This window comes from Nelumbo nucifera, chromosome 5 (genome assembly GCF_055504915.1).
Source record: "Nelumbo nucifera cultivar China Antique chromosome 5, China Antique-T2T, whole genome shotgun sequence".
Lineage (NCBI taxonomy): Eukaryota > Viridiplantae > Streptophyta > Magnoliopsida > Proteales > Nelumbonaceae > Nelumbo > Nelumbo nucifera.
In genome coordinates this window covers 52,500,468-52,514,449 of record NC_142653.1, presented here as the reverse complement: position 1 = coordinate 52,514,449, position 13,982 = coordinate 52,500,468, and the positions used below count along the sequence as shown (strand labels likewise).

The 13,982-nt window shown below is 35.5% G+C and overlaps 1 pseudogene; it reads right to left on the bottom strand.

Annotated features, from left to right (window-relative positions):
• Positions 1 to 9,006: 9,006 nt before the first annotated feature.
• On the bottom strand, positions 9,007 to 11,315 carry LOC104596879 (L-type lectin-domain containing receptor kinase IX.1 pseudogene; annotated as a pseudogene).
• Between the last annotated feature and the right edge of the window lie 2,667 nt (positions 11,316 to 13,982).

Below are 13,982 nucleotides of genomic sequence, written 5' to 3'. Positions count from 1 at the left end.
ACCCAGGAAGCCATCACCTCCCCTATGGTCCAAAAATCCCCCTCTAGGATAACTTGGCATGTACATGATGATTTGCCTGACCCTTTTAGTGCTTCAATTGTCTGTAACTCGTTTTAGAGAGTTATAAAAGCTTTATAAAGAGGAAAAGAAGAAAAATGAGGGTATCTTTTTTGAAAATCAAATAAAATAACATTACCAAAAAGCTAAATACAAATAGACAAGTTGAGTAAACATACCATCTCCTTCGGGCTTAACAACTTGCACTTTGCATGTGTAGTATGAGCATAGGCATTCATATACTAGTTGGGACCAAGGTTTAAAGTATCGGAACCGTAAGGTGTATCAAACAGAGAATTTTAAGAGATGTATCGGGATACACTTTGGATACATATAGATACGGATGAAAAATCAAGATACGCATAAATATGCTAAAAAACTCAAATAAATCCTAAAAATATATAATAACAATAGTTAAAAGTTTTATATGATTGTAAATAAATTATTTAAAAGTAAAAAAAAAACTGTAATTTAATGGTTTATATAAAATTCAAGAATCAAGATATTGGGACACACTTAGTAACTATTCACAAATAATGGAATAATTAAAACGTGAAAAAACAAAGAAAAAAAACTAAAATGTATATTGATATATATTAGTTTCAAAACAATCAATATAGTTTATCTTTATATTTATTAATAGATAAATTTTAATAATTAACTCTAACATTTATTGATAAGCATACACTAAGAAAAAGAGAAAATTTATTTAAAAATAAACATGCATAAACCTATAACAAGCAAATGGACATGACTTAGTGGTGAACCTGTAGTTGTTAAAGCCTAATGTCCAAGAGAATTCTAATTAATTAACGAGTTTAATGAGAAAGAGGGTTATTAATTGACGAAATTAATGAGAAGAGAATTCCAATTAGGCGCTAAAATTGAAATTGAAATTCAAATTTAAAATTATGCATTAATTATAGGAGTAATTAACTAATTAATGAGAGAAATTGCACATATCTATAGGAGTAAATATAAAATTAATGAGAGGTAATTCGGCCCTAAATATAGGGCCCGATATAGATCGATACATACGAAAAGGAACGCTATAGATAATTTCTATGCATTGCTTGTATCGAACTTATACTGGAACAATACATAACGGCCGATATGGAACAATGTAGATTGGCCGATACGGTCCGATAAATTGCAAAATTTTGAACCTTGGTTGGGACCTATGCGATGCACAAGCTTTATTAAGAAAAATTGAGGAAGGAATGTTGGATTTTAATCTCATAAGAGATTAAATCCAATGGGTTTGATTGGTCAATTACATGAGAAATTGCACCTGCACACTTGATTGAAAAATGAGTTTTTCTCTTACAAAACCCAATTTTGAACTTATCCCACATTGGAAAATTATAAGTTTTGTTTTCAGTATTTCAATAGGAGCTGATTTACACTCCTTAGAATTAGTAGAGGAGAGTATGGGGATCCGATATCGCGCAATGCGCGCACACGCGTGTGCGCGCGTGTGTACGGCGCAATGAGACGCTTTAGAGGCGCACTTTGCTCGCACTCGCGTGGCTCGCGATGGGCGGCTTTGGTTTCGGTGCGTTGCTGACCGTTGATCACCATTGATGAGATCAACGATCACGATTCGATCGGGTGTGATCAAGAAGCACAATTCAAAGTCAACAGTCACTAACTGCTTTTTAAATAGTCACAATGTTTGAAATTGTGACTGTTCAAGGTGCCTTCTCTAAACCAGCACCTACCTTTTCCTCATACCTCTTCACAAATTATTTAAGGAGCATGAATCTGACTCCAAATCACACAATTTCGAAATTCACTCCCTCTCTCTCTCTCAGTCCGGTCTGCTATAGTCTCACAGAAGGTTTCTTCGGAGACTCTTCAACTTTGCTGGTTGCAGATTCTCGCCCAAGGCTCTGTTGTATCCTGGGAACGAATTTGCCTGTAACCCAACAGCAAATTCAGTGCAAATGAGTGGGGGCAAATAACGTTCTAAAGACAGTGTCTTCAGACGTGCCTCAGAGCTTCTCCTCCAAAGTTACAGTGACCCCATCTTCTCCAACAAGGAACTCTATGATATTTCAATTAAGCAATGGTCAATGATGAAGGGCGATTTAGCCCTCCAGTGATGTGTCACGCATGGCACCCTAGAATCGTTGTATGACACATCAGTGCCATGCAGGCAACTATTTCAGAAGCACTTTGGACACATCAGACCTGCCTTAATTGCCACGATCACACCTCAACAAGCCAACCTACAAACACCCTAGAAGGGGTCAAGTCGACATAAGAGGCACCCTGCCTCCATTGACCTGATCAACGCCCAACTAACAACCTACACGATGTGACAGGCTACCTCATTCATGAGTAGGTTATCATCTCTGACTCCTCTGGGATCACGTTGCCACACTGGCGGAACTGGCTCTCGTCCTGCCTGCTTTAAACGGGGTAGACCGGTGATCTCGAACGCTTTATGTGAAGCCCATGAAATCTACATCTATATAAAGGCATACCTTTGAATAGAAAATGTATGTGTGATTTAGCTCTCAAACCCTTTGAGTTCTCTCAGTTTCAAGCATTCACAAACTCAAATTTATAATTAATCCTATTTTAGATGTAATTTAAATTTATTTTAAATTAATTAAATTATATTTAAAATTAATAAAATTTTATAAATTTTTGTTTTTATTAATCCTCGCTAACTTTAATTAATTATATTAAGCTTTTATGTTTTAGTGAAAATTAAGTTGGTTTTTAATTAGTAGAAGTTAGTTATAAATTAATAACTATTAGATAATTTTGTATTAGTTTTATATTAATTTTAAATGTATTTTAAATGGATAGTAGTTTTTAATTTATCTTATGTTTTATTAATTAATTTATTTTTATTATATTATAAAAATATTTTCATCAATAATAACAATTAATGATTATTTTTATTTTATTTAAATAATTCACTAAATTATTTTTTATTATTTTCAAATGGAATATAAATGGACAATAATTTTTATGATGTTTTATTAAATGTTTTCTACCCATCATTGATTTGGATGATTGAACCATTCATATCATGTCTCGGGCCTATTTATAGTTCCAGGTTTCCCAAAACCCACTATTTTGCCAAAAACCATTGGTTTGAGTTGTTTTGGTACCATTGTTGTTTCTTTGAGAAACATTTGAGGGTTGATCAATAGAAATTAGTCTTAAAATGTAAGTTGCCATGTCACACAATCAAAAACATTTTAGGTTGATCAATACAAATTGTTGTTGTTACTTAAAACATCAAATTTAGTATTTCAACTCTAAACAACAATGATAGGTCCCCACATTCATTTTTTCAATTGAAGTGACTCTCTTATTCTCTTATGTTATGTGACAATTCATCTTTCTCATTAATTTTTATTGATAAACCCCAACACATTTCATGAGGAAACTACAATGATTCCAAAAACAAACTTGGTCAACACCTGTTCAACCTGGGTATTGAATGATTGACCCTTTTGACCTAGTCATTGGGTCAATGGCTATGTATTGAAAACTTTTGGAGGGCTTAATTTTGTGCTCAGTTGTCCAATTAGGCAATCTTTTTTTATTTTTATTTTGTGGTGCTTTTCGCAATCTTTGCAACCCCACTGCACAAAAAAGAACTTAATATTTGACCTAAAATTTCAATTTTTAGTCTTTTATTTATAAAAAATTAAAAACTAAAATAAAAAGTACAAATTAGAAATTTGACTTGTCCAACTCACACAATTGAATCGTTGACCTATTACTTAGAGGCAAGAACTATTTAGCCTCTTAGCCATTTTTTAAAACACTACTTTTATTTGTTGAGTGAAGTAAATAATATTTTTGCTAAAGAGCAAAAATAGAATAATTTAAATAATAATAATAATAAGTTAAAAATTGAATATCTTTTAAATAAAAATTGAATATTTAGCCTAATAATATAATAAATCATTGAATATCTCCATTTCAATATAATTAATTTTTATTAAAAATTATAACTTAATGTAAATATGGGGACGAGGGGACCAAAATTCATGAGCTAGGAAACATACATGATATTTAAGAGTTCTTTTTATTCTTTTGTCTACCGAATCAAGACTGGGAATTTTTTGCTGAATCTTGTATAACGTATCTGGCTAAAACACAACCATTTTAAAATAGAACAGAGCCCATGAAGAATCTTTCTTATCAATTTAAGAAATTTAGGCATGTATGTAATCCTGCTATGTTTGGTTGCAGTGCAAATAAATTTGCACTCATGCAAAACTATGGTAGTGCAAATGATTTGGGTGTGAATTTTGATTTATTTTTGTTTTAAATTTCATCTTACTTTGTTTGGTTGCGATACAAATGAAGTAAAATATAGTTGGGAGCAGAATAAAGTAAAATCCAAAATAAAATTAAATCAAAATTTGCATTTTTCTCATTTTCACTCCCATACATTTGTACTAGTGCAAATAAAATTGCAGTGCAGCCAAACAGAGCTATGTAATCTTTCTCAATTCTGGTGAAAATGATGACATTAATGGGTCCTTTGACCCATTTTTGAACTACAATATACAAGGTTGAGTTAATAGGTAATTTTTGGTAAAATATATATTTTATTAAAGGAACACAAAAGGAAAATGAGAATAATCAGGGGGGAAACATGTATGGGTTACTCCTTTGTAGTCAATACCCATATGTCCATGTTGAGACTAAAGAATGTAGTAGTGTCCATTCTATTTCAATTTCTATTAACAAAAGCCTGTCCATTGCACAGTTCCCAACTAGTATGTATATAAAGAGAGAGAGGGATGAGAGTTTCTCCCTTGTACAAGTGGCATCATATTTTCTCAAGAAAGAGCATCTTAAAGGTGGTTATTCTCACTTTCAAACAAAAATTTCTTCTTCCTTAGACATGTGTCTACCCACTCAAAAAAAAAAAAAAAAAGCTTCAAATGGTAGTTACCTCTATTCCCAAAAAGGTTAGTGGTAGTTACCTCCACTAATGTAAAATGAAAAAAAAAAATCTCATTTCAAATAATATGATCCCTAAAATGGGTTATTATTTAGAAATAACACTTGATTGAATCTCTTAGGGCCTATTTGTTTGCTTTAAAGTTTGACATCTGAAAGTGGAATAATTACATTAAGAGGTATATTGCTATTGGTGAACTTTTCTTTCCTCTGAACTCTGAATGCAATGTTCTAAATTTTGAATTTTGAAATTTGTCAAATGTTCATTTTAAACCCATATATGAGATTTTTTTGTTTGTCTATGTAATTCAATAAAAATTATATTAAAAATGGTTATAATGATTAATAATTAATTAATAAAAATTCATAATTATTAATAAATAATTTACGTTAATTAATAATTAATTATAATCAGTATTGTTTAATAATTATTAATAATTATTCGTTATTAATTAATTTAATAGTTAATAATTAATTAACATATAATAATTAATAGTTAATAAAAATAAAAAATAAAAAATTAATATTAATTACTAATTTTTAATAATTAATAAGAAATAATAATCACTATAACAATAATAATAATTAATTAATAATTAGTTATATTAATTCTTATAAATTATTAATTAATTAATAGATATGAATAGTTAATAATTAATAATAAAAATTAGTTATTGTTAACTAATAATTTATAATTAATTATCATAATGATTATTATCGGTTATTAAATAATACTAAAGAATGTAATAGTTAATAATCATTAACAACTAATAATTAATAATTAATAAAATTTAAGTTATAACTAATACTAACTATTATAATAATTAATAATTATGAATTATGAATTATGAATTGTTAATAATTAATTATATTAATTTTGAATAATGAATAATTAATAATAGTTACTATGATAATAATTATTAATTAATTTACTATTCATACTAATTATAATAATAATTAGTTAAAAATCAACAATTAAAAATTATTATTGAATAATGATTTTTGATTAATTATTATAATAAATGTGCACCCATTGATTATTTGTAATTATGTCTGATTGCAATTTAAGCAACTAAAATGGATTTAAATAATTCATAGGCTTGACCCAATTTATCGACAAGTTGAAGATGCTAATTAGCTAGGTTGCTGGTCAGACCAGATCTTGTATGCACACACTTGGTTAGCACATTGAGTAACCACTAAATCATTTTGCTGAAACCAACTGAGTGGTGGTCAGTTGGTAGATAGTCTTACCTTAGCAGATATGCGGATTCGAATCTGTGACTGTGAGTTGTTAATTAATGTATTGTGTTAAATATTATAAAATAAAATAAAATGCCCTGGGAGGTATTTAATTAATTAAGGGACAAGTATCAACATTCTATTAAATGTGCTTATCCTGTGTGCTCACCGGTACACCCACGACATAACCCGAGTTAGCTAGGTGCAAGACCGAGGGTAAGACCACCTTCCCGGATAAAAATTAACTCAACTTACAGCTTGAAACCTTGATATCTATCTTTCGTTTGTAAAAGGTCAATTTGAAAGGAGTATAAATGCAAATATGTAGAGTGGAAAATCATTATATTGTACATATTTGTATTTGTCCACCAAAGTTTCATATTAATTCTAACAATTATAACTCACTTAAACATGGATGTCCACGTAAGGCTATATTCGCTACTTTTTTTTTTTCTATTGGATACATTATTTTCTTTTCATTAAATTAAGAAAATATAAACCAAAATCCCATATCACAAACTAGCAGAAGGCCGATTGTTACAAAATGTCTTCGATTTGGCTTTTGGCTTACAACTTGATGAAAACCCTGATATCTCTCTTGCATTTGGGACAACTTTTCACGTTAATTTTAAAATCTAAAACTCGCTTAAACACGAAGGTCCAAGTAGGGTCTTTTTCGCTACTTGATCCATCTATTTCCTTTTGGAAAAGAAGAAAATATAAAATAGTCCCATAGGAAAAATCAACCCTTACTATATCTACTACTACTACCACATCATTGTCATGCACAATTATTCCTCCTTTTTTCTATCCAACCACGTTGATCAGGTTAACATATTCTGGTTGAAATTGAAAAGCCAAATCGAAAATTTCGGTTTCAGCTTTCTTTAATTATCAATTTTGGTTCTTAAATCTAAAAATTTAACAAATAAAATTTTATTGTGGGATAATATTATATTAGTGAAACTTATTTTTAACTGAAATAATGGAATGAGAGATTTGGTTTGGTTATTTTGATTTTTACTTAGTTTAATTGTTTTCAATTTTTTCTCTTAAAATTTCAGTTAATTCAATTTCAATTTATTCAGCTCTGTTAGAGAATATCAACCTATTCAAGGACCTCACCTAACAACTTAAGTTTTTAGATTGAATGCTTATTTGAGATGATACTTGATGTAGCGCAATCCGGTCACTCCTAGCCAGCACTTACGTGGCTCCTGGAAGATATCTGAGATGAAGAAGAAGAAGAATCCTCAGGGGCTTGCCCGGTGGGAACACTCCGATGCTTAAGTTAGTACTCTGTAGGAGAAGTAAGGAGAAGATGAAGGCTAAGAGTGCAGATAGTGCGAGTGTAGAAGGTGATAATGATCATTCCTGTCCTCCTTGATACTAAGCTCCTTATAATAGAAATCTGTTGCCTCTGGCCCCTTGGCCTCTGACAGGGCGGGTATAACCGCCACTGTCAACCTGCCACAGCCATTATTGGCAGGGCTGAGGTGGCACGTGCGGGGCCATCACCGCAGGGTACGTGCCTGTCGGGTGTAAGGCACCCTCTAAAGGTGATAGGCACGACGTTGTCTGACGAGGGACATGGCTGCTGTCCCCAGATTTGTCGGGTACGATGGTTGGGCAGGAGATCCTTCTGCGTCAAGGCGAGCTACCCTGTGCCGGGCTATCTTGTAAGCGACGAGCTGCCTGTGGCAGTCTAACCCGAGCTGTCTAGCCCGAGCTATCTAGCCCGAGGTGTCTTCACCTCGAGGTACCTATCAGCGAATCGGTGTGTTCTTGTCTGAGAGTGGCCTGAGGTCCACTGGGAGGAGCTCAGATATTAGGAGAGGTCAGGGGGCTTCGAACTCGGAGGCGACTTGGAGTACCTTAGCCCCGGGGAGGAGGTGCGGGCTAAGCGGCTCCCGACGAGTGGTCTATCCTGCCGATTTGTCGGACTGAACTCAGTGTGACTTTCCCACCGAGTTGCAGTGGTGCCTGTTGTGCTGTCACGCTGAGTAACCGCTTGAGCAAGGTCATGCCCACGTGTACCCATGCTATGAGGTCAGGCTAAATCACCCTCCATTAATACCAGAGCCACTTTGACCAAATGGTATAATGTTTGATCCTCATTACCCCTATTATAATTAATTAAGTTTCAACACAAGGTATGGGTGGGCCTATGTTTGTTCATACTTCAAGTCCAATAGACCCCTCGTGTGAGGGGGTGTGTTAGAGAATATCAACCTATTCAAGAACCTCACCTAACAGCTTAAGCTTTTAGATTGAATGATTCTTTGAGAAGCTTGATTTTTAATCAAATAAACCCAATGGTCACTTATTGATGATTGAATATTTTTCATCAATTTTTGTTCATTTCCAACAGAGCCTAGTAAAAAACTTCAAACTACAAATCCTTTAGGTAATATCATATGTTGATCCGTCATCATGATTTTGATTGGGTAAAACGCATATCTATGTTTAATCACATTCATCATCTTGCTGTATCTCTATATGCTAAACATGAAGGACTAGAATGTTAAAAAAACATAGAACTAACTAGAGTGTCACGGTGCCGGCATGGGTTTTTCTTTGGCTATTTTGTTCTACTTAAAAACCCAAAACATCTTTGCATCAACTACTACAATCAGTGGTTGAATCAGAAAGCCACTCAACCTCGCTAGTCAATGGTACAATAACAAAAGTAGTGATTGTAGTGTTTATATTTTAATTATAATTTCATGTTTCAAGTAATTAGCTAGTGTGAATAATCTGTAAGGAAAAAGGTTATTATTCTCAACAAAATATCAGAACAAAAGCAAACCCCACAATATTTGACATTTATAGAGATAATATATTATTATTCAAATATAAGCAAGAAAGAAAAAGAAAAAGAAGGGAAAACAACTCTGCCAAACATACATAGCATACATGCATCAGCAATACGTGTAACCTCCAACTTAGCAAGAATGCAAGAGCGATGAAGCAGGAGAAGCATCAGTTTAGAACATGGTTGACTTGGAGGAGGAACCTGCTACAGATGATGATATTTCAAGTACAGATGCGTCTGGTGGCAGGGCAAAAGTAGGTACAGACATCTTGGATGGGATTACAGGCAATTGAGCTTCGAATCTAAGAACATGCATCACTTCCCTCATAGAAGGTCGACGATTGTAGTCGGGGTGAGCACACCAGAGCCCGACAACCATCAAGTGCTCAACCTGCTTTTCATCAAATCCTTCTGTACTCGTGAGCCTCGGGTCTATTGCTTCACGAAGCATTCCTTTTCCATAGAGCTCCCACACCCAATCTACCAATATTACTCTACCTTGTCCAGCAGATGGTTCAACAGGCCTTCTCCCACATGCAATTTCCAAGGCAACAACTCCGAAGCTATAAACATCAGATTCTTTGCTAGCTTTCCCATTAACTGTGTATTCAGGAGCCATGTAACCCTTCGTACCAGCCAACACCTCTGTTGTCTCTGCCCCTTGCTCATGCTCTACAAGCTTGGCCAACCCAAAATCTCCTAATTTAGTTTTGAAGCTAGAATCCAACATAACGTTACTGGATTTAATATCTCTATGTACGACGCATTGCTCCCACTCTTCATGAAGATAGAGCAGAGCAGAGACCAAGCCAAGAGCAATATTGTACCTGACCTTCCATGTCAACAAGGTTTTACCTTTGAAGAGATGAGAATCAAGGCTACCATTGGGCATGAACTCATACACCAGGAGGAGTTCTCTCTTTTCGTGGCACCAACCAACAAGTTTCACCAAATTCCTGTGCCTTAGCTGACTGATGATCTTTACCTCTGCCTTGTATTCTTTTATCCCTTGCTTAGATCCTTCAGAAATTCTTTTGACAGCTATATCCAACTTACGATCACTCAAGAAACCCCTATAAACTCCTCCAAATCCTCCCTCTCCAAGCTTCATTTCCGCATTGAAATTATTTGTTGCACGAACCAATTCTCCATACGAGAACTTCTTGGGTCCCGTTTCCCTTTCAAAATCTTCGTCCATTGAGGCATCGGGCGACCTATTCCTTTTCTTTTTCAGGACTAGCAAAATCATAACCAAACAACCAATCAAGGCACTTGTACCAATAACCAACCCCACCACCAAACCCTTGTTTGGCTTTGAATTGTTGCTAATCACCAAGCTTGAAGAATTTCTTATCTCCAAGCTTGAACTGAAATTCCAGGAGAGAATACTATGTAATTCGTAACTCCATCCCGTTGAAGCAGAGAAGCCAATATTAACACATTCCGGCAATTTATTTCTCAAATCTACCCTATAGGAGAGGCTAAGGGTCTCACTTCCCTTCTCTCCGTCAACATATATCAAGAAAACATTCAAGTCTTTTGTTCTAGAATTATAACTGACCTGAGCATCGCCTTTCACCTCGTTTGTACCATCAATATCCCATTGAACTTCTTTAACAGATATGATTGCATTAACGTCAATACCTACATGACGATAACTTGGGTCTTCTCCATCATTTGAGTATGTATCAAACTCTACTGCAACAGCTTGATTCTCACCTTCATTGGTAGCAGTCTTATTGTCAAAAAGACCAAGGAATTGACCTGACGAAGAAGGAATGACATTAGTATTACCAGTTGGAAGAGGAGGGAGGAAGGAGTTGGGAGCAAGGAAGAAGGTGAATCCGTCGCCCGGCATATATTTAGCATTCTTATCAATGAAAAGGGAAAAGGAGAAATGGGTGATGAAGTCTGTGAGGTTGTTGGTGGCATTGTCCCAGAGGTGAATGGGTTTTTTATATATGACTCGACCGGCACTGAAATTAAAAGGTTTGTCAACTTCTCCTATGGTGAGTGCAAGTGTATTCGAAGGGGAGTGGTAGGCATCTCCCTGAAATTCTAGTTCGTCTGCCATATCCGATGGAAACTTAGGGTAGTTGAAGGATAATGGTGTTGCAGAGACGATAAAGAATGAGAAGAATAAGAAAATATGGAACAGAATAAGAACTAAGTTTGAAGATTGGAGGTGGGAGTTTGATGAGTGGAAGAGAGCCATATAGTTGGAACTTGGGAATTGCCAAACTGGATGTAATAGAGGTACCAGTGTTAGCAGTGGATCTGAATTGGGGGAATCTTAAATATAAGACTTAATGAGAGGGAATTAAATAAGAATAAATATAATATTTTAAATTAAATTTTGTACCCTATAATTAGAGAGAGACAAATTTACAAGAATAAGATTTAATGAATGTTAACGGGAATTAATACCTTAAATATAAGACTTAATGAAAGTAATTTGAATGAAAAAAAAAATGGTTGATCAAATTATTTTTTTTCCTTACAATTAGGGTACAAATAAATACAAAATTAATATATTTCAGTCAAAAACAGTTTCAAATTATCATTAAGACTTTTAAAATATACCAGCACCAACCCACCCAATTGCCACCCCCAAATTAGGCTCTAAATGGATCAGATATAATTTGAATCAAATTTGAATCCATTCATTTAAGTTACATTCGGGTATTCATTTATCCATAAGCAGATCAGAAAATATTGATCCATTGATTAATTAGATCAAATCTGGATATTGCTTGATTTAATCCATTGGGGTCTGATCCAATTCAGTTACACATATAAAATATTATTGTTTAGTGTTAAAATTCTTTAGAATTATGTTAGATTTGTGATTTAGATCAACTTATTTTTTCCATTTATTTCAAAATATCCATGTTCTAAAGCTTTTTTTGACATGACCTCTTGCCCAGCTGTATAAATGGTCCTAAGATACACAGAGAGAAAGAAAGAGACTTTCGTTGACTTGACTTGACTTAAAATAGAAATTCACGAGGTGCCCACTCTTCTCGTTTGTGTATAGAAGATTTGAATAACCATTAAATAGTCCAAAATTTGATAGATTTTTTTTCTTCCTTTTGGGCAAAACATGTGGATGAGATTAAATAACTATTAATCATATCCTCCCCAATTATTTCAAGTTGTAAGTTGAAAGCCAAATGCAAGATTTGTCACTACTGCATTAGATGTATAACATATCGATGTTATGTAAGATTTGGTGGATGAACAGAAAATGAGTGGTCTAATGAGTTAGATGAACTGAGTTTGATTGGACGACTTATACATATAGATGGTCAGAAGCCCCTAGGGGTGCAAGTTGGACAGGCTAGGCTGGGTTTAAGTTCAACCCAGGCCCAATTTTAGCAAGCTAGGCTGGGTTTAAGTTCAATCCGAATTTGAATTGAAATTTGATGCACACAGGTTGGTCTACCAGATTGGTGGAGAAAGCCACACACATGCAAGATTCACTGGCCCTTCCCAGGTGCATCTGTGACTGAAAGGCATCAACATGGTCATTCGGGCCGAATGACCCATTATACTTGTCCAGGGGAGGAAGCTTGAAGTCCTTTGGCATGCGGACAACAAGAAGTTCAGGAGATAGGGGGGATGGAACTGAGAGGAGCGGAGTAGCTTTTACCTCGTCTGAGCTCTCCTCTTCCTTACCCCTGAGCTCGGGTAGGTTGTGAGTTGCAGTTCGGCGAGCTCGGTGGCACCTCTGCTGTTTCTTTGCTGGCTCGGCATTGGTGCTGCTCGCTTCCGTGTTGCCGAGCTCGATTGGCCCATGGAGGGGCTCGGATGGCTGCTAGTGGCTGTGCACCGACGGGCCTTGCCTATAGTCTGCGGCCAGAACCTCATACTGGTTGTTGGTGAGCGGAAACTCGAACTGTGAATGCTGGGGTGACACGGGTCTGGCTGGCTGGGACGCCCCCGACTTGATCATAGGCTACGAGACAGTGGTAGCTGGTCTCTCCTTCTTGCCATGGGACGAGGCTTGACTCATGGGAGGGTTCTGAGTTTGGGAGGCCTCTCCCCGACGAGAAGGACGCTCGTTCTGACGGTGAGGCTTGGCCTACTGTGTGGTCGGATGCCAAAGAGGAAGTGGTTGTTGAGTTTGAGGCAACGAAGGAAACTACTACTGGTAGTGGTACTGAGAAACTTGATGCAACACTTGTTGCTGATAGAGTTTGAAGTGCTGGAACTGTTGCATTTGTGCTTGCATGGCCCACATGCACTGCACCAAGTCCTCGAGCTAGTTCTGGCTGGTCGCCGGAGGGACAACAGAGGGTTCGGCGAAGGTCATTCCGACTGAGGAAGTGCAGCACGTTGTTGGAACAATGCCAAATTTGACGTTTTCTAGAGCTGCAGCACGTTGCTGCTAACAGGGCAGTGATGTGGCATTGGTGTGGCAGTGGATAATGGGTAGAAGTGCAGAAAATGTTTCTTAGAACATTAGTACCAAACAAAAAAAGTTATTGCTCCCAAAAACGTCCTACCTGACAGCAACAATTCCAAACAAAAAAGGGCATCGTTTTCTAAAAAAACGGTATTGCAACTATAGTATCAATGCCAAACATATACTTAATCAATCCAATTGCAACCAAAGTTGCATCTCTATTGAGATTGGTCAATTTTGATGAATAAATATGCAAGATGCCAGCTAATTGGTTGATAAAGTTTCTTGCTGGTGGTTACAGTGGAAGCTTGGTATTGAATCCCACCTGCACCTCAGTACGGGGATGAATTACCCCAATTGTGTAGCCCCTTAAAATAAAACAAAATGAGGAATAAATATCAATTTTGAATTAAAAAACAAGAAATTATTAGTCATATGCTCCTCAAATTATTTTTGGTTCTAACCCAATAATGCATATGTAATAGTATATACGTGATGCACCCCATTCCATGCATT